The following is a 22,626-nucleotide window of genomic DNA, read 5'->3' as shown; positions in this document are numbered from 1 at the left end:
AAAAACAACTTCTAAATTGCATAAAATCTGCTGTTATTGCTGTAATGCCACATGTTGTCTTTTCCATTTAGCATTTTTAACAGACAGTTTTGTTTTACATGATTAATTTGTGATCGTAATTTCTACACTGATGGCTGAGTGAATCCATAAGCCAATTTATCATGAATTGATTAGACAGACATGTGTATATATACATACATATATAAATAAAAGAGTAAAGTTAAATTAAATTTAAATAAATCTCTTGTGCATTGCTGCAAGGAATGAAATTTGAATTCTATTTGCATAAAGCTAATTTAAATGAAAATTTTAAATTATGAAATTTTAATTGCTTACAAATAAAAGATAAATTATTGATAAATTTACAATATCATTTAAATTCTGAGAGCATGTGTAAATTAAGTGCAAGTATCTAAAATCAGGGATAAATATATAATATTCCAAAAAATTATTCCCCCCCCAATTTTTTTTAATTTGTTAAGACTAAATTAATTTACATAAGTGAATAATTGTTGAGCAGGCAGGAGACAGATCTTATCAAGGGGAAGTTGCCTCCAAACGTAACTCTTCAATTACTTAATTCATGTTTCATCATCCATATAGGCATCGGTATAGTAATATTCAAAATCAAAAGTAAAACTAAATGTAGTGAATTACTTAAAAGAGAAGTTTAAACTAAAGGTATTTTGAGAAATTTAATAAGCAAATTGACTAGGAATCAAAATATTAATTAAATGTAAATTGCGAAATTTAGAAAAACCAAAGTTTTTTTAGATAAGTTTAGATAGTTTAGTTTTTTTTAGTATTATTTTTTGTATTTTGATAGATTGTATATAGTTTATTTTTGGTTTACATGCATAAAAAGTGTCGAGGAAGTTTCCAATAGGCAGAGGTTTCTAAATTGCTTTGATTTTCAAATTTAATGATGCGCAGTAATGGATTAGAAATCAGAAAAAGGCCTCTCAATTGGTTGCACCCAAAAAAGCTCTTACAATAATTAATGCAAAGAATATGCCTGAACATGCGGCTAACATAGAACCAGAATATCTCTACCTTATTTTGCCTTCTAAAATGACTTGAAGACAGTAAAAAGTGCTTTTCTGAAAATATAGAGGCAAACCATAATTCTTTTGCAAATAGTTTTAAATTGAAACTGGTCTTACTTTAAGTAAATGAACAATTTGATGCCCATTAGAGAATAAAAAGGTGTAATCGTGAAGTTCATGGATGTTCTATTTCTTAAAGGAATGCATATCAAACATGTATGCATTTTACCAAATTGTATCATATCAGAAATTACTGGACAAATCAAATATATTGCAAAGATATATATATTCTGGAGCAAAAAAACAAAAATTAATTTATTTGGAATAAATGGGAAACAAATTCCTTGCCAACCTGAAGGCCAGACATAGAATTCAAAATACACAAGGAAAATTTTTAAAATTAGAGACAGCAGTCTTATGTTGTAGAACTATTTTTCTTCGTATGGTATGGAAACATGTTTCTTGTATAGATGGTATCACGACCAAAGATGTGGATGTCTTGAAGAACACACTATTACCATGAGCAGAGAAATTATGTCACTAAAATGCCTTCATTAACAAGATAATATCTCAAGCATTCAGCAAAACAGACATGCTGGTTTAAATAAAATAGATTTTTCTGCCATGGCCTTCTCACTCATTAATCCTACATGCAACTGGGAATTAATGATATGAATTAAAGACTGAAAACAAAAATCCCCATGAAATCAAAAGGAACCTAGCGAACTATGCACGATGCATCATGTTCAGTTCTTGCAAAATAATGTAAACAATTAGTCAATCCCAAAGCAAACAATACTCCTGTCCTTGCAACTAGATATTAATCCTTCAGTGGGTGCAACATTAAGTAATTCTTTCTTCTGAAATACATGCAATATCTCTCAGTTGTAAATCTGTGATATTATTTGAGCCAGTTGACGACTAACAAAGATTTTTTTTTTTTTTTTTTTTTTTTGTTTTGTTAATAAAAAAACACCTCTCTACTTTCAGTAACCATGAGCAACTATTGTTTTTTCTTTTTTGTTACAGTGCATACTGGGGATAGTTCAAAGAAAATTATTATACAGCAAAACATTCTAATAGCTGGGGATACTTACATAATTAATAACTTGTGTCGCTAGAATCCAAAAATTACATGTTCCATAATGATTCACTAGGCCAAGTGATTAAGGCAAAGCACACAAGGACTATTTACCTTAGTGGAGAAGGATGCTTTTGTGGAAAATTTTTAAAGAGAACTGTTTCATATTCACAATATGCACTGAAAACACAGTGAAAATTCCCATGCAGCCAGCACATTCGCCAGGATATAGCCCCAGCTGAAATTAGTGTTTAGTGATCCTAGCACTTAGCTGCTACTAGGTTCACAATTAGTATGAATTTTAAAAAGTTAAATTATTCTTAAATGAGGAAAAGAAAATAAATGGTGTTTGTTTATAAAATAGTATGTTTCTCTTGCAAGAACAGAAATTAGATTTTACCATTTATGAGCTTGTACAATCATCAAACATGTATTTTATTAATATTTTATTATAATCCTTTATGCTCAATATATTATTTCATATTTTTCTTAAACATTCCTTGAATAGCATGCACTATATTACTAAATATAAATAAAAAAATTTTACATAAATTTTATTCCTTTCTTATATTAGCTCATTAGTCTTTATGAAGAAAAGCTTTTCCAGTCTGGGACTGAAAAAATATAAGCCACTTTGGCAAATAAATGCAACTGAGAATGCCTACTTGTGGTTTGGCTCTCTGTATTAGGTGAGGCAGTGGTCTCGCAAGTTCACTATATAGAAATAATTGCACAAACTCATCTACATCGCACCATCCTGGGCACCCCTTTCCCAGGGAGGCCAGATCAAAATTTCTAACACCTTTCGAACCCAACTACTAGAGTAACTAGAATTTCTCTGTCAATGCAGGATATTTAGCCTATGATATGAGTAACAAAAGACTGGTTGTCCTGCTACTCACTTAAACCGCTAATGCTGCTACCCTTTGGGAGAGAATACACTGCCCTTTTGGATAGTAAGTAGGCTTGGGTATTTTATACCTACGGCGCTATGACTGTCAAAGTACAGATCTCTCTCAGTACAATCAACACCCCCCTGGGGCTTCATTTTGAAACTGACAAACTTTTTTAAAGTTCTGAATCTTATCCTTTTCATATTACACAGACACACAGCAAAGAACATGAATAGGAGAAGAAGGTAAGTTGTTGAGGGGTCTTTTCTTGATTTTAATGCCAAAATGCCCCAGGTACTTTATACCTGGATTTATGCACCTTTAATATATTGCTTTAAGTTCCTGGACATACACTCCTCAAAAGTAAAATTGCAATACCAAGAAAGAATGCACGTAGCAATTCATTAATTACAATTCATGCAAATTACAGATGCAAATGATAAAAATTGTACATGCATTGGATAATGTGGTACGCATATGCGGGCTATAAAAATCAGCCACTTTTCTTTCTCATAAACAGCATCTGAGGGTTTACAAAGCATTGGAGACTTTAGAAGAAAAATGGAAAATGCCATTGAGATATTGGCGAGCCAAATACCATCAGTTAACAACCAAGAAACGTGACCGTATTAACAAACTCCATGAACTTGGTTGTCACTGCACACAATAACCACTTGTTTTGGGCATAACATAAGTACCATCCAATGCTGTGTCACACGATGGATTCAGGTCAGTGCACGTGGACGTCAAAGAGGAAGTGGTGCGCACAGATGCACATCAGAGAGCAAAAACCGGCGCATTCGGCGTTCAACTATTGGAGACCCTTTCTCTAAGTCACGTAACATCCGAAGCTGGTTGCCTCCAGGAGGAGGTGGATCTGTGTCCACCCAAACTATACGGAACAGACTGCATGAAGTACACTTATATTCATGGGTACAAGCCAAAGGAACACCATTAACTGCTGAGCACAAGACTAGATGCATGGTGTGGTGTCAGCGTCATAGTGCATGAACCATCTAATGGCATCAGATTTTGTTCATGGATTTCATCTTGTTTCTGTTTGTAGAGGAATGAAATCCATCAACAAATATGGTGGCAACCTGGAGAACGCTATGAAACAGCCAATTTTGCCAAGCGTCACAGAAGGCATAATGTTTGATCACAAAATGCCTCTAGTATACATTAACAGCAGTTTGACAGTGGACCGCTGTGTCATGCGAGTTGCGGAGCCTGTTGTTATGTGTGGTTGCAGTGTGCACCCAACACGGTATTCCAGCAAGAGAATGCCAAACTGCATGTTGCACGGCATACCCATAACAGCCTGACCGGATTTGACATCCTAAACTGGCCCGCAGCTTCTCCAGATCTGAATCCCATCAAACACCCGTGGGATGTCATTGAACATGATATTAACCAAGGACCAAGGCTGAAAACCCTGGATGATAAGCGTACAGCAGTGGATGTGGCTTGGCAAAGGCTACCTCAAGGAACTATCAATGAACTCATTGACAGTATGCCTCGCCGGAGTGCAGGCTGTATCGCTGCCCTAGGTGAGCATATTAGATACTGAATAAATTGATTTATAATGATTCTATGTGCTTTTTCTTTTCATTTGCATATCCATCTCTCAACTCTCGATCGTGCAATTTGCATGATGCTAAGAGCATACTTTCTCCATGTTGCAATTTCACTCTTGAGGAGTGTATTTCAAGATGCACGTATATATATGTTCTTACAGACACAGACATCAGAAAAAATATATTAGACTGTATATACACGGCCTTGTCAGTCAGTGAACTTTAAATGCTAGTAAATTACAATGCATAAATCTTTTGCATTTATTTTTTGCTGTTTTGATATTTTTATATTGCAGTATGGTTTGCATAAGACCTTTTGAGTTTACAGAAACTTTTTTCATTTCATAATTATTCATTTTGATACTGAAATATTTTATAAAAAGTTACCATTATTTTAATATTTCTAATGTAATTACTAGTTTAAATTATGCTTTAATTTAAAATTTCTGCACTATATATTTCCATAAATAAATGCAATTTTTATTATTACTGATAAAAATATAAAAATATCATGGAGAGTAGTAAGAAGTTTAAAACCTGCAGGAAATCTTAGTGATCAGGCTTCCAAACACTAACCATGTCCTTGACCGCTTGGTTTTAGGGAAACATGGCAATAAATCCAGTTTTTATCTCTGGGCTATTGAAGTGTGCGGGGTAAAATCAAACTAACACATAGATTTAAATATTATTCTGAAATGTAATCAGTTTTTCAAAGTTTAGGAATCAAAGTACATTTTCTATTTTGGGATTTCAGAGCTCAAAGTGTGTTGTGAGTTACCTCACTTGTCTGACAGTAACAACAGAACAAGCCCATGAAATTCATCTACAAAAGATTACAAGATTGCACTTGTCATTGGCAAGAACCTTGAGCACCATACATGTGACAGTACGACTTTGCTCATTTTCTTCCACAATTTTAATTGAGAGTATCGTGGGGGGGGGCAAAGATTGGCCATTCCTCATCCTGACATCAACCTCTCGAGTGATTTTTGGCTCTGTACACAGTTAGAGTGTCACCATGCTGCACAGGCACTATACAGTTACAAACATCCTAGCCTTCTCAGGGATCTGAACCTGGGTCTTTCGGTATGGCAGTCAACATCACTAATCACTATACCGACTGGGCAGCAGCCCTGAAAGTAGAAAGTTGTTACAATAAGAAATGTTAATTAAGATAATTTAGTGCCTCTGAAGATGTTTTTGAGCTCCCACATTATGCAAAAGTATTTTATGAAATTTTTATTGCAGTTAATGTTGTTAACTGTTTCAGGATAGGATTTAGATTTCAAGGTAGGTACAAATTCGGAACTGCTGTTAGAAGATGTTATTTTGTGCTCGCTAGGAGCAGGGTGTTTTTCTTTATTTCTTTCTTTTTGTTTTTTAGATTATCCATTTTGTGGCTAGCACTATCATTATGTTGCATATTAATGTTTTTGATGAAGCTCGGTTACTAGATATTTTGGACAGGCATCAATTCGTAAAATATGATAAAGAATCTGCATTGCTTAAGAAAATTTGACACTGAAATAAATTTTTTTTGATTTCCTGAGTAGTCTGAATAATAATTTAAAAATGCAATATTCCAATGAAAATTAAGTTTCCATTTAATTGGTTATTGCATGTGACTTTTTATTACCTTCTCCTGTTTTGAAATGACACTGGCAACTTAAAGTATTTCTAACACAAAATAAAATAAGAATTGAAAGCTTTATGTTAAATTTAGGCTTTAAATCATTAAGCATAGTGCTGTGACAGGCTCCTTGATGTTGCCGGTTTTTATGCGTACACATAGATGAATTTTAATCTCTCTGTGCCTGTCAAGTTTCTCATAGGCAATACTCTCTCAAAGTAGGTATAACTATGTTTTCTTAAAATTTATTATTGAACTTTTCTTTCAGATTTTTCAAAACAGCACCTCCTTTAAACACCTTAAACTTCCGTCGTCACTCTGGAGTGGAGGAAGTTGACATTCAGGATGCTCAAGAGCAGGAAAATGATGAGATCTTCTTCTGGGAAGATTAAGAAAATTAAACAAATAGATTTTTATAAGAATTAAAGATGCATTTTGTTATAAACGTTTATGCTAAAGTTATATTTAACATTTTGTGAAATTCTTTGAATAGTAGAATTACTAAACATAAAAAGTTTTACATCAGTTTAGTCCTTTTCTTATATCAGTAGCACATTAATATTATGATGAAATGATTTTCGATTCTGAGATGGTCAAACAAACTTTTATCAAATCCTTAATATTACCTTTCTCACAACACACACCAAAGAACATGAGCAGGCAAAGAAGAGAAGCTCTTGAAAACATAATGTAAACAAATTTGCTCATTTCAGACTTCCGAATTCAGGACAGTATGCAGTCAAGCCAATGCAACAGGCGCAGGCGAAGTTCATTTGTGGAGAATCAATGCTACTTTAATTGCTAGTGAACCACAAAACGCTCTGTGCACTTTTATATAAATACTTATTAGCAATTAATAATAACTGCAGATTTGTTTTGGGAAATATGAAATGCAGGAAAAATAAATACAAATTACAGTACAAAGTCTTTAATTCGGACGCCCATAATCCGGAATGATCTATAATCCGGACATCAAAGCTACAAACTTTCTGCGCATATGCGTTTACGCATGGGCTGTTAATGTACAACGGACGGTATAAGCTAGGCTAAAATTATCTAATTATCTATTTCAGTTAATGTTGCAGATTGCGTTGTTTCTTAATCTTCTAATTGGATCCGGCTTATTACTTTTTGCCGACTGTTAGAGTAATTTTATAAAAGTAAGCTTGAACTTTTAATTATGTCAAAAAGAATTTCCGATTCTGGAGCTGCCAAAGGATCTACAAAAGGAACGCATGTTTCGATGTCCATCAAACAAAAAGTTTAATTGCTGCAAAAAATGGATAAAGGCATGAAGAAAGTGACAGAGGGGTTAGCGAAAACGAAAAAATTTCGATTGACAAGTTAGTCGGTATTCTCGGCACAGCAATTACAGGACTTGAACAGCGGAACTTTGTAACTGAACAAGAAATTATGTCTGTTTATAGAATTAATTAGAAACTATTAGCACATGAAAAGAAGCAACTTAAACAACTTACATTGAAAGAAATGTTTAATAAAGTAAGCAAATAAATATTAAGCTTTTTTTTTGTAAATTTTGATACCCTTTAGATCATAATTTCTCTTTATTTCATAAATTATGGTTTCATATTTTTAATTTTATAATTTCTGCATGTCATCTTACCAGATTTAAATTGATGATCTATAAAGCGGAATCGCCAAAGTCCCGACGAGTCCGGATTAAGGACTTTGTACTGTACAAAATTCATGCACAGTAAAATATTTTCCAACTTATCAAAAGACCACGTCTGATACCTCTAATTTTAAGCACATTGCTATAATTATCAGCTCACTTTTAGTAATGTTTAGTTTAAAAAAAGAAAAAAAAAAGGGTCTCAATTCAAACCAATAAAAATAACACGGCAATCCCTGTCCTTTATCTGCATCCTTTATCAAACTCACAGTAAGACTTTTCTTTGAAGAATTCAACCCACTATTTGTTTAGACCTGCATCCATTCTTCTTTGTATTTATTATATAACCAGACAAAGGAATTTCGAAGAGAAGCATAAAGAAATTTTTGTTACCTTTACGTTTTTTGAAACTTTATGGATATTATGAATTAGACAAAATGGATTTGTTTGCTAAAATTTCAAAAAAAAAAAAAAAAAAAAAAAAAAAAACAGATCTATCTTGTGCCTATCAACAGCTGAGCAGGTAAGACCAATAAACATTGTTCCTTCCACCTCGGCTCAAATACCAGAGAAGAGACTGCCTACATGTGCATTTTACTATTTCCTAATGCTTTCCTCCTCTTAGGCAGTCCTGCATGAAAGCATCCCTTCTCTTAAGCAGACAAGCTTGATGCCCTTTCCCATAATATAAGAAATTAAATCTGTCATAGGTATAAACATTGCTTTTATTCCTTTTTTAATGCTTGCCTACCTAAGAGGGCAATTTTCATTGAGCTCCCTATCTTACATCTTAGAATGCAAAAATGCTTTGGATGGATATTTTCTATAAATTTTATAATAATAATTATAATATTTTATACAAGACTAATGCTCTGAACTCAGCTGTTTCATAAGATGAAAGAAATTTAGACTACATTTCATGATATTAATGAACTGTAACTTCTTAATGCAGCTAAGAATATATTACTGTTACTTTAAACTTCCACAGTTACATATGCTTTTAATAGTCTAAGCTTTCATGATAAAGCTTTTAGAGATTTAATTGCAGCTACAGTAAATAACAAGTTTTTAAGAAACATAACAACAAGGAAATGCTATATCATTTCAGCTATTTTAATAAAAATATTTCATATTTCTGTCTCCTGAAAAATTCACAGAGGTTATATTTTAATTTGTTACATTTTCCCTCTCTTATGAATATATACATTTTTCTTATGCATGTGCAGAAAGCATCCCCCTTTAAAATTAATTCAGTGTAATGTAGTTTCTCGAATCACTAAAAAAAGTCTAAACTGACACTGATTCTTTAAAATGTAGTTACATTCAGAGCCCCAAAAGGTGCTAAATTTTCATTAATATGTAATTGTTGAAAAGATTAATTGCAGTTGCATATATCAAATTATGTCAATTCTCTATAATGATTTGGACTATCAAACTATAATTACTACTATTATTATTTTGATTGGCAGAGAAATTTTTACCAATTACCAAGTTTCTTCCTCATCATTACATTCAGGCATCACTACCGTTTGCATCATTACATTTGATGTAAGCAGCATTCAGGTGGCAAATAGTGCATTCCATAAATATGTTTAAACAAACAATACTTAGTTAACATAGAAATTATTTTAAGAACTAAATACAGATGGAAACAATGATTAAAACTGACCACTAAAATTTATACTTCTTCAGCTTCATATTATTTACCATGCTTGCTCGGTTGCAAGACACTAATTCTTTAAGGAAGCACCCTTGAATTTCAGTCTGACAGAGAAAGAAAATGATGGTTTAGGAATATTTGATTACAGTAAAGCACTTGAAGGGTATTTGCCTAAAGATAAAGCATGGAGGACTTTCAAAAAAAATCTGGCTCATATACATATTAAACATGGAGAAAACAATGAAAGTGCTCATGCAGCCAGCCCATTCGCAGGGATTTTTAACTCTCATTGAACTACTGGTGTTTAGTGATTTTACAACTCAGCCACTGGCGGACCAAAAAAGAGTTCGGTTTTAAGAAAATAAAATTAACAAATATCAAATGCTATAATATACATAACCATAGCTTCCAACCTTACAATATGGAAAACTAGGAGTTTTGGGAAGGTTTTTGCACTGTGCAGTGGCACTATTTAAAAGAACTCAAAATCGTTTAATTTGATTTACAATGCACAATTCAGTTTGATCAACTCCTTACATTATGGTTCTGATGTAAAAGGTATTAATTACATATTCTAACTTTAATTTTCTTTGGCTAGTTTCATTTTGCAACTTTCATACTGAGAAAATTCTGAGTAGGGAAGGAAAACTTCAGTATATGAAAATACATTTAAACAAGATAAAAAAATAAAATTAATAACTAATGCACATACTACTGGGTGGATAAACTTAGTCATTTGTAAGAGACTATCTCCCTCCTTACCACGATTCTCGTGATGTAACTGGAAGCACATACAACCAGCAATCATGGATTCTCAAGTTCAAATCTCAGCGAGAACCATACGCACTTTTATATCACCTACTAAAAAATTTAAAAAAAAAAATATGCTTTACAGTGGCCCAAATTAAAATGTGTTAGGTGTTACTTCGTCAACACTAGGATCTGGTGGCTATATCCAAAGGCCGTTGTGCTTTCGTGATGCAATAAGAAGCACATCTGGCTATTAATGGGTTGGTCAGGAGATGGCATCATGGTGAAGGTAATGCACATTTTTCTTGTTTCCTGTTCTGAAACTGCCTTAGTGATTCTACATATTGATTAAAACAAAATTAAATACAGATATTTACTCATTAAATATATAGCTGAATCCTCATATAAAGTTCCAGAAATGTCTATAATATATTAAGACAATTCAGATCAAATAAAATTTTTTAAATTATACCGAAGATCACTTAGGATGAGGGAATGAAATTTACACAACCTTAAAAGCTTCATTAATTCAATAATGAAACTAAACTGGGAAAAATTTTATTTTCAGAATTTAGTTTCATAACCGAAAAATACTTATGAATTTATTAATAAGTATTGTTCATTATAAAAGACATTTATTAATATTTAATTTTTATCTCTGGAAAGGCTAAAAGTTAAAACCATGAGATTTGGTTATCTTCCAAACCAGGAGATGTATATCTAAAAACCGGAGGTGAAACCGGGAGAGTTGGCAACCATGCATACCAAATAATTCTGAAGAAATCATGTCCAATTTATTAACAATTTCAAATTATTAAATAGAAAAACTATTTTTTGGAAAACATTAGAAATCGAGAAGAAACTGCAGTTTGAAGATGTTGATTCTAGTTTCCAGCCCATTTTTAAGAGAGTTGATACAGCAAAAAAAAGACACATCATAAATTTATTAATATTATTATTAATTAAGTATTACATTTATTCATTTTTATTCTGCCATAAGACTAATCAATTTATTAATATCCCCTTTTTACTTTCAGTGATAATATAGTGGATAATTTGTTACAGCAATCTTATGAAGAGCGAAAGATTTTTTTTTTTTTTTTTTTTTTACTGTTGATTACAAAATTCAAACTTGAGAAATAGTACTGTTAGAGAACTGTTTACAGATAAGAAGGAGGGGAGTAAATGTGCAAGAGGCTAGCTAAAGTTTAAAGCCTGTCTCCGTATCTTCTCTGTGAAATTTGACAACATGAAAGCATGTTCAAAAACATGTTAAAAGAAAATTATATAAAAAACAATACATATTTTGTATATACAGGGTGTTTATAAACACCTAGTCTTTCATACACATTCTACCAAGAAAATGTTACATTTCAAACTTCAGTGTGAAGAAACCACTCTCGGTGTTCGCGTTGACAAGTTGCAACATCTATGAATGTTATCTATACATACAACGGTTAATATGTGATAATGATAAGTTTTTTATTTACTCGTAATCTTTCAGAAACTTGGTTAACAGTGTAAGTGTAATATCAGAATTTAAATTTTATGATTATGTGTCTTTTTTGTTACCATTTTCCTTTAGTGATGGTGCCACTTTCATTTTTGCTTTGTTCCACCCATTGTTTTTAATTATAAAATGGCATTTGCTCCTCCCAATTTTTGCAACATTTGCATGATTATTTCCAATTTGTATGGATTTGTGTATGTTATGTGTATTTTCAGTATCATATATCATTCATATATATTGTGTACAGTACGCATAGGTTTTAAGCTGCCAATTTTGCATTGGACTTTTCTTCTGATGTTTAATTCAGTTCATTACATCTGAACAACTTGGAAATGTCGTATATACACTGGTGTGCAAAAATTAAGGACGAGACGGTTTTTTCAATATAACTTTGTACAAAAGCTTTCCAAATCAACACATTTAATACCGTAAGATCCCCAATACGTAAGGACATGAGTAATGTAAGCAACACTTACTAAAAGAGAAATCAGAGGGATAAAAAAAAAAGCTTTATTGAAAACGTAGCATGGAGCGCAATGAGATTGAAGGCCAAAACATCCCTGTGATGGGTGTCCAGCAAGAAACATCCGGTCTTTAATAGGGGATATGATCTCCCCTGACTGCTAGGCAGGTTTCACAGCATCTGCCCATGCTGAGAATGAGGGTGTCAATGAGTTGTTGAGGCATTGCTGCCCATTCGTCTTGCAGCGCCAATCGAAGCTCCGGAATCGTTACTGGTGGTAAGGTACGAGCTGCCGAGCGTCTGCCTAGAAAATCCTATGCATGCTTGATGAAATTGAGATCTGGAGATCGTGCCGGCCAATCCATACGTTCAATATCCTCACTCTCTAAGAGGTGTTTGGCAGCTACTGTGCGATGACATGGTGCATTGTCGTCCATGAAAAGGAACTGTGGACCCATAGCGCCTCTAAAAAGACACACATATGGAAGAAGAATCTTGTTACAATAACGGGTCCTGTTGACTGAACCTGCGTCGAAGATGTGAAGGTCTGTACGACTACCAAGCATGATACCTCCCCACACGAGAACACCGCCACCTCCATACGTGTCCCTTTCAATGATGTTCGAGGGATGATTGCGGCTTCCCCGCACTCTCCAGATGAGTATGCGATGAGAATCGCTACTCAGACTGAATCTGCTCTCATCTGTAAAGAGTACTCGTCCCCATTCATTGTCTCTCCAATTCCGGTGTTCCCGGCACCACAGAGAACGCCTTCTCCGATGGGCAGGCGTTAGAGGTACACACCGTACAGGGCATCGTGCAAATAGACCACCACCGTGCAGTCTTCTGGCCACGGTAAAACGCGATATCGGTCGTCCAGTCGACTGAATCTGCTCTCATCTGTAAAGAGTACTCGTCCCCATTCATTGTCTCTCCAATTCCGGTGTTCCCGGCACCACGGAGAACGCCTTCTCCGATGGGCAGGCGTTAGAGGTACACACCGTACAGGGCGTCGTGCAAATAGACCACCACCGTGCAGTCTTCTGGCCACGGTAAAACGCGATATCGGTCGTCCAGTCGCCTGTGTCGTGTGTCTAGAGATATTTCCTGCTGTCTGCTGCCTGTTTCTTCTGGCCTGTAAGGCAATATACTGGACATCTGTGGGTGTGGTTCCTCGTGGACGACCACTACTAAATCCCCGGATAGCTGTCCCTGTAGTTTGAAATTGTCTCCAAAGTCGTGAAACGATGCTGTGAGCAATTCCAAACTCTGCAGCCACACTTGTCACACTGCGGCCTTCCTCCAACTTCCCAATGATTCGACCTCGGGTAAAAGCATCCAGATGTCATCTAACAGATTGATTATTCGCCATTTCTCGCTGAGGCAGCAACTCGGTGTGATTTTAACTGCTATACGGCGTGCAATCTCTTTGCCAGAAATACTGATCTTACACCGACAACATGCTTTATACTACTCAGACACTCCCCCATTACGTCTACCTGCATATTTGTGCATGTGCTACCGTACATCATCTTACTTAATCTCCTGATTGGTCTTTCTGTCCGCTCTGCCTCTTCGTTCAGCTGATATGCTAATTTTTCGACTTCGTCCTTAATTTTTGCACACCAGTGTATCTTGCTGGTACTATTTGATTTAATTTTTTGTTTTGTTTTTTGGGAAGGGTGCCATAAAATTTGCTTCTTTTATTTAATTGTAGCTAAGGTCATAAAATAAGTTTCCCCTTTTAAAAAGTTCCAGATCAATTAACTTAAAGATAAAAAATTTTTGCTAAATAAGAACAACAACTGAACTATTGGACGACTTTTTTAGCTTTTGAAGGAAGGGCCTGTGTCAGATCGCATTCAAAATGAGTACAGTTTTGTTCAATCTCTACACCAAACTAAGGTTGCTTTTTAGCCTAATTTTGTTTTGAAATCGATGAAGATTTCAGTCGTTCGTTTCTTAATAAAAAAATGAGTTAGCTATCAAAGATAATCTGCTTCAGCTGTTTTTCCAAAATTTTCAACTTTTCTAAAGTTTTCCCGAAGCGAAAGATTTTGCTTAATTAGCAGACATGAAAATCGAAAACATATACAGATTATCTGAAAGATTTATTAAATAAATTCAAGGAATTGAAATTTCAGATCCAAGGTCATGAACTGAATCTAATGAAAACTAAAAATTTCATTTTTGTATTTGTTTTATAGTTTCATATGCCTAATAGAAACTTGGGAGGATAGAGAAAATATATAAATATGTCAGTTGAACCCCCCCCCCCAAAAAAAAAGATGATGATGGTGAAATTCAGTATTTTTGCATTTGAAAGATTTGAAATAGGAGGAAAAGGAACTCAAAATATTTTTTTAATGAATGAATGGTATTTTAAACATGAATGCCTATGCATTTTCCTGTGGAATTTTCAAGCCATCTCCAAACTTAGAAGAATCTGTTTAGAGCAAATGAATTGCTGAAATTTAAATTCACATCTAGATACCTTAGGCTGCAGAAGCAGACACTGGAATTTTTCAAGTGGAGAAATTGATCTAAGCGCAGGTAAATGGCAAGAGTAACTACAACTCTCTTAACCTTTTAACTGTCATGCCCGAGATTCACTGGTGTTCGAAAATGTCACGTCCGAGTATTTCTCGGAGTATTTTTTTTTTTTTTTTTTGAGTGCATCGTATTGTCATACCCGAATATATATCGAGAGATGTTTATTTCGGCTACATTTGGTTTTTCCAATAAAAAAATTTGACAATTTGTGTAGCCAAATCATCAAAATAACTTGACAGTTAAAGGGTTAAGGAATATTGCACAGAAATTTCTGATTACCTTCGTCTTACTTATTGGAAAGGTTGGTTTAATGTAGTAACAATTTTAATAACTGAAAAATGAAACTGGCTGCAGAAAACTAATAGCAAACCTTTGAATATATTGTGTAACAAAATGGAGTCCAGTCGGCACAAATAAATAGGCACAAACTCATTACACAAAATTAACAGTCTCAAAAAAATTATTAATTAATTTACTACCTTTTTCTGAAACTTCATCGAATGAATCTACGAATAAGCATTTCCGCAGCTACTAAAACAGCTTTTTTTCGTTTCACACACATTTTTTGCGTTTACGGGGCGGGGGAGATTAAAATAATGATTTTTTTTATGACTTTTTTATTTTTGACGATATTATTTGCTGCTTATGTTCGTATTTTATTTTTAATTTTGCTCAGATTCCTCATTTTTTAACAGACTGCTAAATGGTTTTTAAATAATCAAATCCATCCGTCATTTAGTCGTTTAATGTAAAAGAATATTGCCTACGGTATATCTATTAGATCAACATTATGCGCACGAGGAAGGAACAAAGATGCATAAGTACAAGCCTAGCCTTACACAGGGTTTGAAACCATATACTTTCTTTTCGCCAAGCAAACGGCCGCTATACACCAGTAAACCATGTATACAGTAACAAAGCGTAAACAGAAATATTCTCAATGATGTGATAACAGAAATAACCTGCAAATGTTAGTGACTGTCTTTGAAAGGGTTCAAAATGTTTTCCAGATGCTTATCTCTGCATTATAAGACGGATACGACTTTCAGCTACGAGTTGAAGGGGACGGCTAAGTGAAGTTTTGCCGCTTTTTCCTTGTGTAGTCTACATATGAGCCAGTTTTAGGTTAAAAAGTGCTTGACGAATGCATTCTGCCCAGACCAGGGAAAAATGAAATCGCTACATGAATTACTTAAGACCCTGGAAGAAAGTCACTTTGTTCAGATCCCGGTGGAAGACTGGAGGCACTGTGTTTTCGTGTTTTTTCCCTTATTAATTTTTCTCTTAAAAAAATCTCTACGAAGGCTCCCTCCTTTAAGACAAATACTCCCCATACGCTTTAAGGGCCTCCTCGCTTCATTCCCAAATAAACAAAATCCCCACCTGACCTTGCAATTCAGTCTCGTTGCAATAATTTCTTTACTACAGTTACGTCACATCCAAAAGGATTTTAGTGTAGAGATTTTTCTTCAAACTAAGGGGCTTGCATAGGTCGCTGCAACTTTGATATTTTGCTGTTTTTATAACATTCAACTTGGAATCGTCTATTATGTGGTACCAAACATTTATTCGACTACTGGTTGAATTATTTTCCACTAATTTCTTCTTTGTTCTCTTTAGCTTAATTGTTCAAAAATCGTTCAAGTACAGATGCAAGTACAGATGTTCAAGTACAGATCGTTCAAGTACAGAGTAAGAGATAGCACTTTATTCCTAGAACTAACCTCTGTGTTTATCAACTGAATTTTCAAAACTGCATTAAAAAAAATATTCAGACAATGTGCGTATACCCACGATTTCTGTTTGGTTGCGTATTTAACGGAAGGAAAAATAAGACATTGCGCAGAAGCAAGTTTTTGAAGCGATATTATAATAACGGCTGCAATGCTGTAGAAGCATTACTCTAATTTCCTTAAAGAGGTTCTCTGTTCAAGCCAACTATACACAGTTTCATTGGAAAGTTCGAACTTGTGGACTGCATATGCCACCGAAGGTGATCTTGCACCTACTCCCCCCTCCCCCCCCCCAGTGAATGAAGCCGACGGCGCGGAGATTCATTAAGCAGCCAATCGTACATCGTGCAGGATAATTGTTCCAACACATTTAAGTTCATCTCAACCTATGCTTGACCACCATACTAAAAGTTATATTTTTTACACGAAATAGATTTTTTGTAGCGATTTGATCAGGTGTAAAATTTACAAAATAGAGATCCAGCAGAGCGACAGACATTTGGAATGTATGAACCTAAACGCGGAGGATGTTTTTGCACTATGAATATCGTAGACATAAGACGTACATATTAATATAAACTGACAAATAAACATGGACTGTGTTTGCCAACGCCACTGCAATAACCAAACCGTAGTACAAATTGAGAGAATGGGCGATTCCCTCCTCGGCGCAAAGTTTTATTTGAAAAACCCCACACACACATACAATCTACACTATTAATGTAACACAGCCACAACTTACGCATTAGCAATATACGTTATTTCGGAATTTTAGGTACGGTTACTTTAAAGAATGTTCGTTGGCTCTAACACGATGCCTTATTACATTTAGTTGGAAAATTCTTCACGAAGGTATCCCTCCCTTCAGGCAGATAGCAGTAGCGTGCTTTGTTATAATCAAATAAATAAAAGCAGACCCGAGCAAGTAGCGTAGCTAGGGGGCGGCAAAATTTTCTTAAGGATAGTTACATGGATCTGCGGAGTAGAAAGACAAATTATAATTTTATGAATTACAGCAAATGCTTAGGTGGTCAAAGGCCACGAGAAATGTCCTCCTGGGCTGGAATCCTTCTGAATAGTCTGGAAACGTTTCCAGACTATGTAATTTGCAGGAATTGAACAAGTAAGTAGCATTTTAAAAGATACTAAATAAAAAGTTCGAAGTGAGGTAGCGATAAGTATTTCAATAATGAAGAAGAAACCGAGGTGTGGAACCGTGGTGGTGATTTACCGGGGACAAAATAAAGAGTTCGTAGAGTGCTGCCGAAAGCAAGATGTGACAGTAGGTTCGTTCGAATTATTGAGGGGCATGAAAAATAAATGCAGGGGAGACTGAAGAAAGACATACATCCAACATGGCAGGCGAGACTTGAATGAAGGACAACGGTGGAGTAGAGAGTGTTGTGGACGGGGTCAGGAGTCACAATAAAAGCTTAGCTATTGGCTGAAAGTAAAGAGAGCACCAGAGCAAGAGAATACTAAAGACTTTGTTCCAAATTAAAATGAAAAGTACGTAAACAGGGCTTCCGAGAGATGGGGGCACTTATGCGAGCTATATTATAAACATTATTATATGGTTTTACATATAGAATACGAATACAGTAAGCTATAAAATAAAAATCAAAGTATGAGGAATACAAAAAACAAAATGCAAACGGAACATGGAAGGTTAGTGAGAGTATATAGGTACCATACTTTTAGAAACGGTTAGCCATTAAAATGGGGAGTGAATGGAAAACATACATAACAAAATACAAACAAAAATTAATTCAAGTTTCTAAGTACAGCCCCTGGTCGTCGTCTGTTACCCACACGAAGTGGAGAATAATTTAGCATGTGAATAGAGGTATTTTTTACTAAAGTGATTGATTCTGTTAAAGAATTTTTTAGCAGTCTTTAGTCATGAAACAAGCAACTGGTTTTATATCAAGCTCTTCGTTTATCTTCACGTTTCGGTAAAACCAACATGCCCGTTAGATTCGTTTAAAGTAACATTTTGTCTGACTTGCAGTCTAATTAAGGTGGTTTCACAAAACCCCAGACGAGACAGACATAAGTGATAATGGGACGCATCATGGTCTTACAGATGAGTAACTTCTTATTTAATGATAAAACAGTTCCGGGGAATTAGAGTAGAGGTGAAAAGCAGATTTACACTTCCAGAATTTGGAAATTATATGTGCACTGTAGGGTTTCCATGTTAATCTTTGGTCTAGATAACACCAAGATAGGTAACTTGCTTGGACCAACGGATAACAGTATTGCACATACTGATACTAACGTACTAACGATGATTGTCTGTCGGTGAATGAACATCACTGCAACAGTCTTATCCACATATCTTTATCCTCCATCGCTGAAGCCAGAACTCCAAAGCGTGTTATGTGATTTTGTAATGCATATGTAACTGAATTAAAGAAAGCATTTCCTGCGAAGATCGTCAGCATACATGGCCAGTGTTGTGCTGGGAGTGCGAAGTATGTCATTCACATAAAGTAAGAATCCAGCCGATTATCGACCCCTGTGGAAGTCAACTTTGATTTGCCTGCTTGTGGAATACGTACTTTTTAAGCGAACGACAGTGTCTATCGGTAAGATATGAATTAATTCTGTGAGCAGTGTAGTCTGGGAAAGAATATTAAACAGGGGACAGAGTATTTAAAAAAAAAGAAGTTTCAATAACTTCACTTTCTTCCTATGCCTTTCTTACTCCGTCAAAACGTTTGAATAGAAGATATACATGACATTTAAACTTTGAACTCAATGACATAACTAAAGAAGAATCCCTGACTGACTTAGAAATACCTCAGAGTTTCATTTCTATTACAGCTTTGGGAAACGAAACGGAGAAATAAGACGATAGCCATTAAACCTTTTACAATATATTCTAAAATACAATCTCCATAACAAAATTGCAGATACTGTAACTCTACTTTGAATTTTCCTCACACTTCCAAACGTGAGTTTTTCTAGGTACGAGAGTGAGTGAGAGTGAGGTTTTTGGCGCAAAAACAAAGATGATTATGACGCGCCAAAGTTTTTCTAGATTCAAACCGGTTAATAATCACCTAAGACAGAAAAATGAGTATCTTGTTTTTAATAATACTGTACTCTTTAGAGACTCCAGTAGAAGTGGTACATCACCGGAGTACCTAGCTGGAACCGCCTATCTTCATCGAAGAATATCCTTTCGAATAACCTTGTCGGAAAATGCATGATAGCCAGATTCACAACATAGATTTTGACATACCGATCACATAGAAACGCAGCTAAACTAACTGGTGAACATAAAAACAAATATGTAAAAGTAAAAATAAAGTAATAAATAAAGTAAAAGAAAATACGAAAAATAATCAGGCAAAAATACGTATAAGAATAAAAGAAATACCTAACATGAGAAAATACAAAAACACCAAGTATATACTCAAATAGAAATATTACATACTATACGAACCTGGTATATTAATTAATTACAAGTGGGAAAGCATAAAAATCACTACATTATAATTTCTATTTCCACATAAGTTGGGACTATTCAATATGTCCACTCGAAAATACTAAACGTAAAAGTGTTTGTCAATGAGAGTGGGGGTACTGCGAATTTCATTTACCCTTCCCAAGAAAGGCCTAATAATACTAATAATTGAAAAATCTGCTAAAATATTATTTATTTGACAATCCCAGGAACGTCAGTGAAGGGACTTGCAATATTGGTACTATTTCCATTACCTTCAGCGTTTTCCTTAGCTGCTTTTAGGTTCGCACGTGGCTGGTTACTACTTCTGGTTACTACTGTATTGAAGACCTGTACTCCAGCGGAAGCATCTGTTTTTAAGAATCCTTGATTGTGAAACTTTTAATTGGTTTGACTAGGGCTGCAGACGGTTCAACAAAAGAACTTCTGGTGACTTGCGAGCCACTGAGTAGCCGATCCGTAGGTATCCTAGATTCATCAGTTTTACTTTTCAGATTCAATGGGTTTTTAGGGCATAATCTAGAATTAGCAGCATGTTTTTGATTATAGCTACAACATTTTAAATTTTCAATCCATTTAGCAGAATATTCAGAGCTTTTGTGACCGAAACGACATTTAACACAGCTGGAAAGAAGCCTGTATTCATCCGAAGAAAGTATAGTAATGCTGGCTGGCAGTTATGGTATTGTGCCACACACACACAGAGCCCTTGAATTTATATGGTTCAATTTTAATTTCGAAATTTAAGACAACAGAGAGTTCGTAAATTTTTCCGACTCCAGTTTCGTTAACTAGTTGTGACATGGATTAACAATTAATTACATTAAATAATTCATCCGCACAACTGCTTTATTTCATCTGAGGGCAACCCCCGCAGATTTACCTTGACATTTTACTGAGGCATTACTTACAACAAAATGCTTAACAGAATTACTTTTTAAGTACTAAGTAATTTTTCTGTACGCATACGGGCAAAATTTTGAGAAAATCATCAGAAAATGAGCCGTAGCAATAGCTGCAGTATGCTCATTTAACTTTTTAACATAGTCAGAAAATTTCCAGGGGAAGGGTGCAGTTATTAGAACAGGTTCAAACTCGCACCCTTCCATGCTGATAGCATCCATCGGTTATCATTACCATTATTATCCAAATTCCGAACATTATTTGCATCCAATACGTCAAACTTACCAGAATACGTAACATCAACATGATATTTTAACATTTTATTTGGCCGCGCAATTTTCCTGGGCGACAAAAAATTATCGTTAGTTACACTTTTCTCTTGGACATGCTTTTTTGATTTTTTAGAAACAGTTTTAACATTTTTCAAATCCGATTTAGGAGATTTGCATTACCCCGGTCTACATGAAAGTTGTCCTTCAGAAACCGTTCCAATAACTCAAAAAGCTTTGCAGCAAGTCCCACCAAAGTGGTGAAAAAGTGCACAACGTGAACGAAATTTGTCTCGTCGAATTTTTCTTTCCGAACCAGTCCGTCAAAAACCTGACACAGTTTCGAAACTGGGAATTAAAAGTCCATATCCGAATCACGTTACATATAGTATAGTTACATACGGTATAGTTTGATTTATTTGATTATGGCAAAGACCTCTAGGGCTATCTGTCTAGGGAAAAGAGATGCCTCCATGGAAGACTTTCCAAGGGAAAGTGGCTTGCAAATACGTTACATATGGAGAATACTACGAAATACCCATGCAGCCAGCCTGTTCCCCGGGATTCGAGCTCCGGTCCGAGCTACCAGTATTCAGAGATTTAAGACCAAAAATATCAGGCAAATTTTTTTTTTTTATTTCGTCCCTGATATAGTGATATTCAAAGAGACCTAAAAACAATTTTCATTTAAAAAATATCCCCCTCTTATAACCTCTAGAACACATTTATTTTCCCCTTCGTAATAAATGTTATTCTCCCTTTCCTGACGACACCCGCTATTTCACATAATTTTAAATCATCTGTTATTTTCAATGTATCGCCGTCGCGCACTTTAGAAATCTGTAACTCTGTTTTGTTTGCTTTACATACACTGTTCCAATACCTCATGCAGAATCTTGTGCTCTTTTGAAATTCCTATGTTTGAACCGGAATTTTTTTAAATAAACTGTAAAAGTGCTATATATGTCTTAACTTTATATTTATATAAAGAAAGCATTTGCCAGCTCATAGCAAAATTAGCAATGAATTTTTTTTTTTTTTTTTTTTTTTTTCCCCGAGTTGTTTTATGACTCCCAGAATTCCGCGACTTCTGTCATTTGATACACGGACGTGCAGAATGCTATATGTCTATCTCTCATCTTGACTCGTTTTCCTAATTTCCATCTTTAAAAATGGGCGTTCACAATATTAAGTAATAAAAATCTATTGGCTCCAATTAAATCCAAACTAATAAAATCTAAGGCAGTATTGGAAGATAAAGCTAAAATTCAGCAATCGGAAACAATTTTCTTCAGATCAGGGTTTGCATACCCTTTTCATGCATCGATCCCCTTATTTTTTCTTTATGCAATATGCCAAATAGAACATAATAATAACGCACATAAATAACTTAAAACAATTACACTAAAGAATATGAACAGAAGTTTTGGAAAAAAAAATGGTTTATTAG

The 22,626-nt window shown here is 34.8% G+C and overlaps 2 long non-coding RNA genes across 10 annotated transcripts in view; one reads left to right on the top strand and one right to left on the bottom strand.

The window, feature by feature from the left end:
• LOC146992798 (uncharacterized) overlaps positions 1 to 6,752 on the top strand; it is a 39,667-nt gene extending 32,915 nt beyond the window's left edge. For all 4 annotated transcript variants that reach the window (XR_015039081.1, XR_015039080.1, XR_015039083.1 and 1 more), the window contains one exon: positions 6,496 to 6,752. This is a non-coding gene — a long non-coding RNA (uncharacterized LOC146992798). The remainder of the gene's footprint in view (positions 1 to 6,495) is intronic.
• LOC146992797 (uncharacterized) overlaps positions 1 to 22,626 on the bottom strand; it is a 170,910-nt gene that overhangs the window by 122,370 nt on the left and 25,914 nt on the right. The window lies entirely within an intron of this gene.

Source organism: Stegodyphus dumicola, chromosome X2 (genome assembly GCF_044657685.1).
Source record: "Stegodyphus dumicola isolate Sdum_Otavi_A_Nest chromosome X2, ASM4465768v1".
NCBI lineage: Eukaryota > Metazoa > Arthropoda > Arachnida > Araneae > Eresidae > Stegodyphus > Stegodyphus dumicola.
This window is presented reverse-complemented; position numbering and strand designations above follow the sequence as displayed.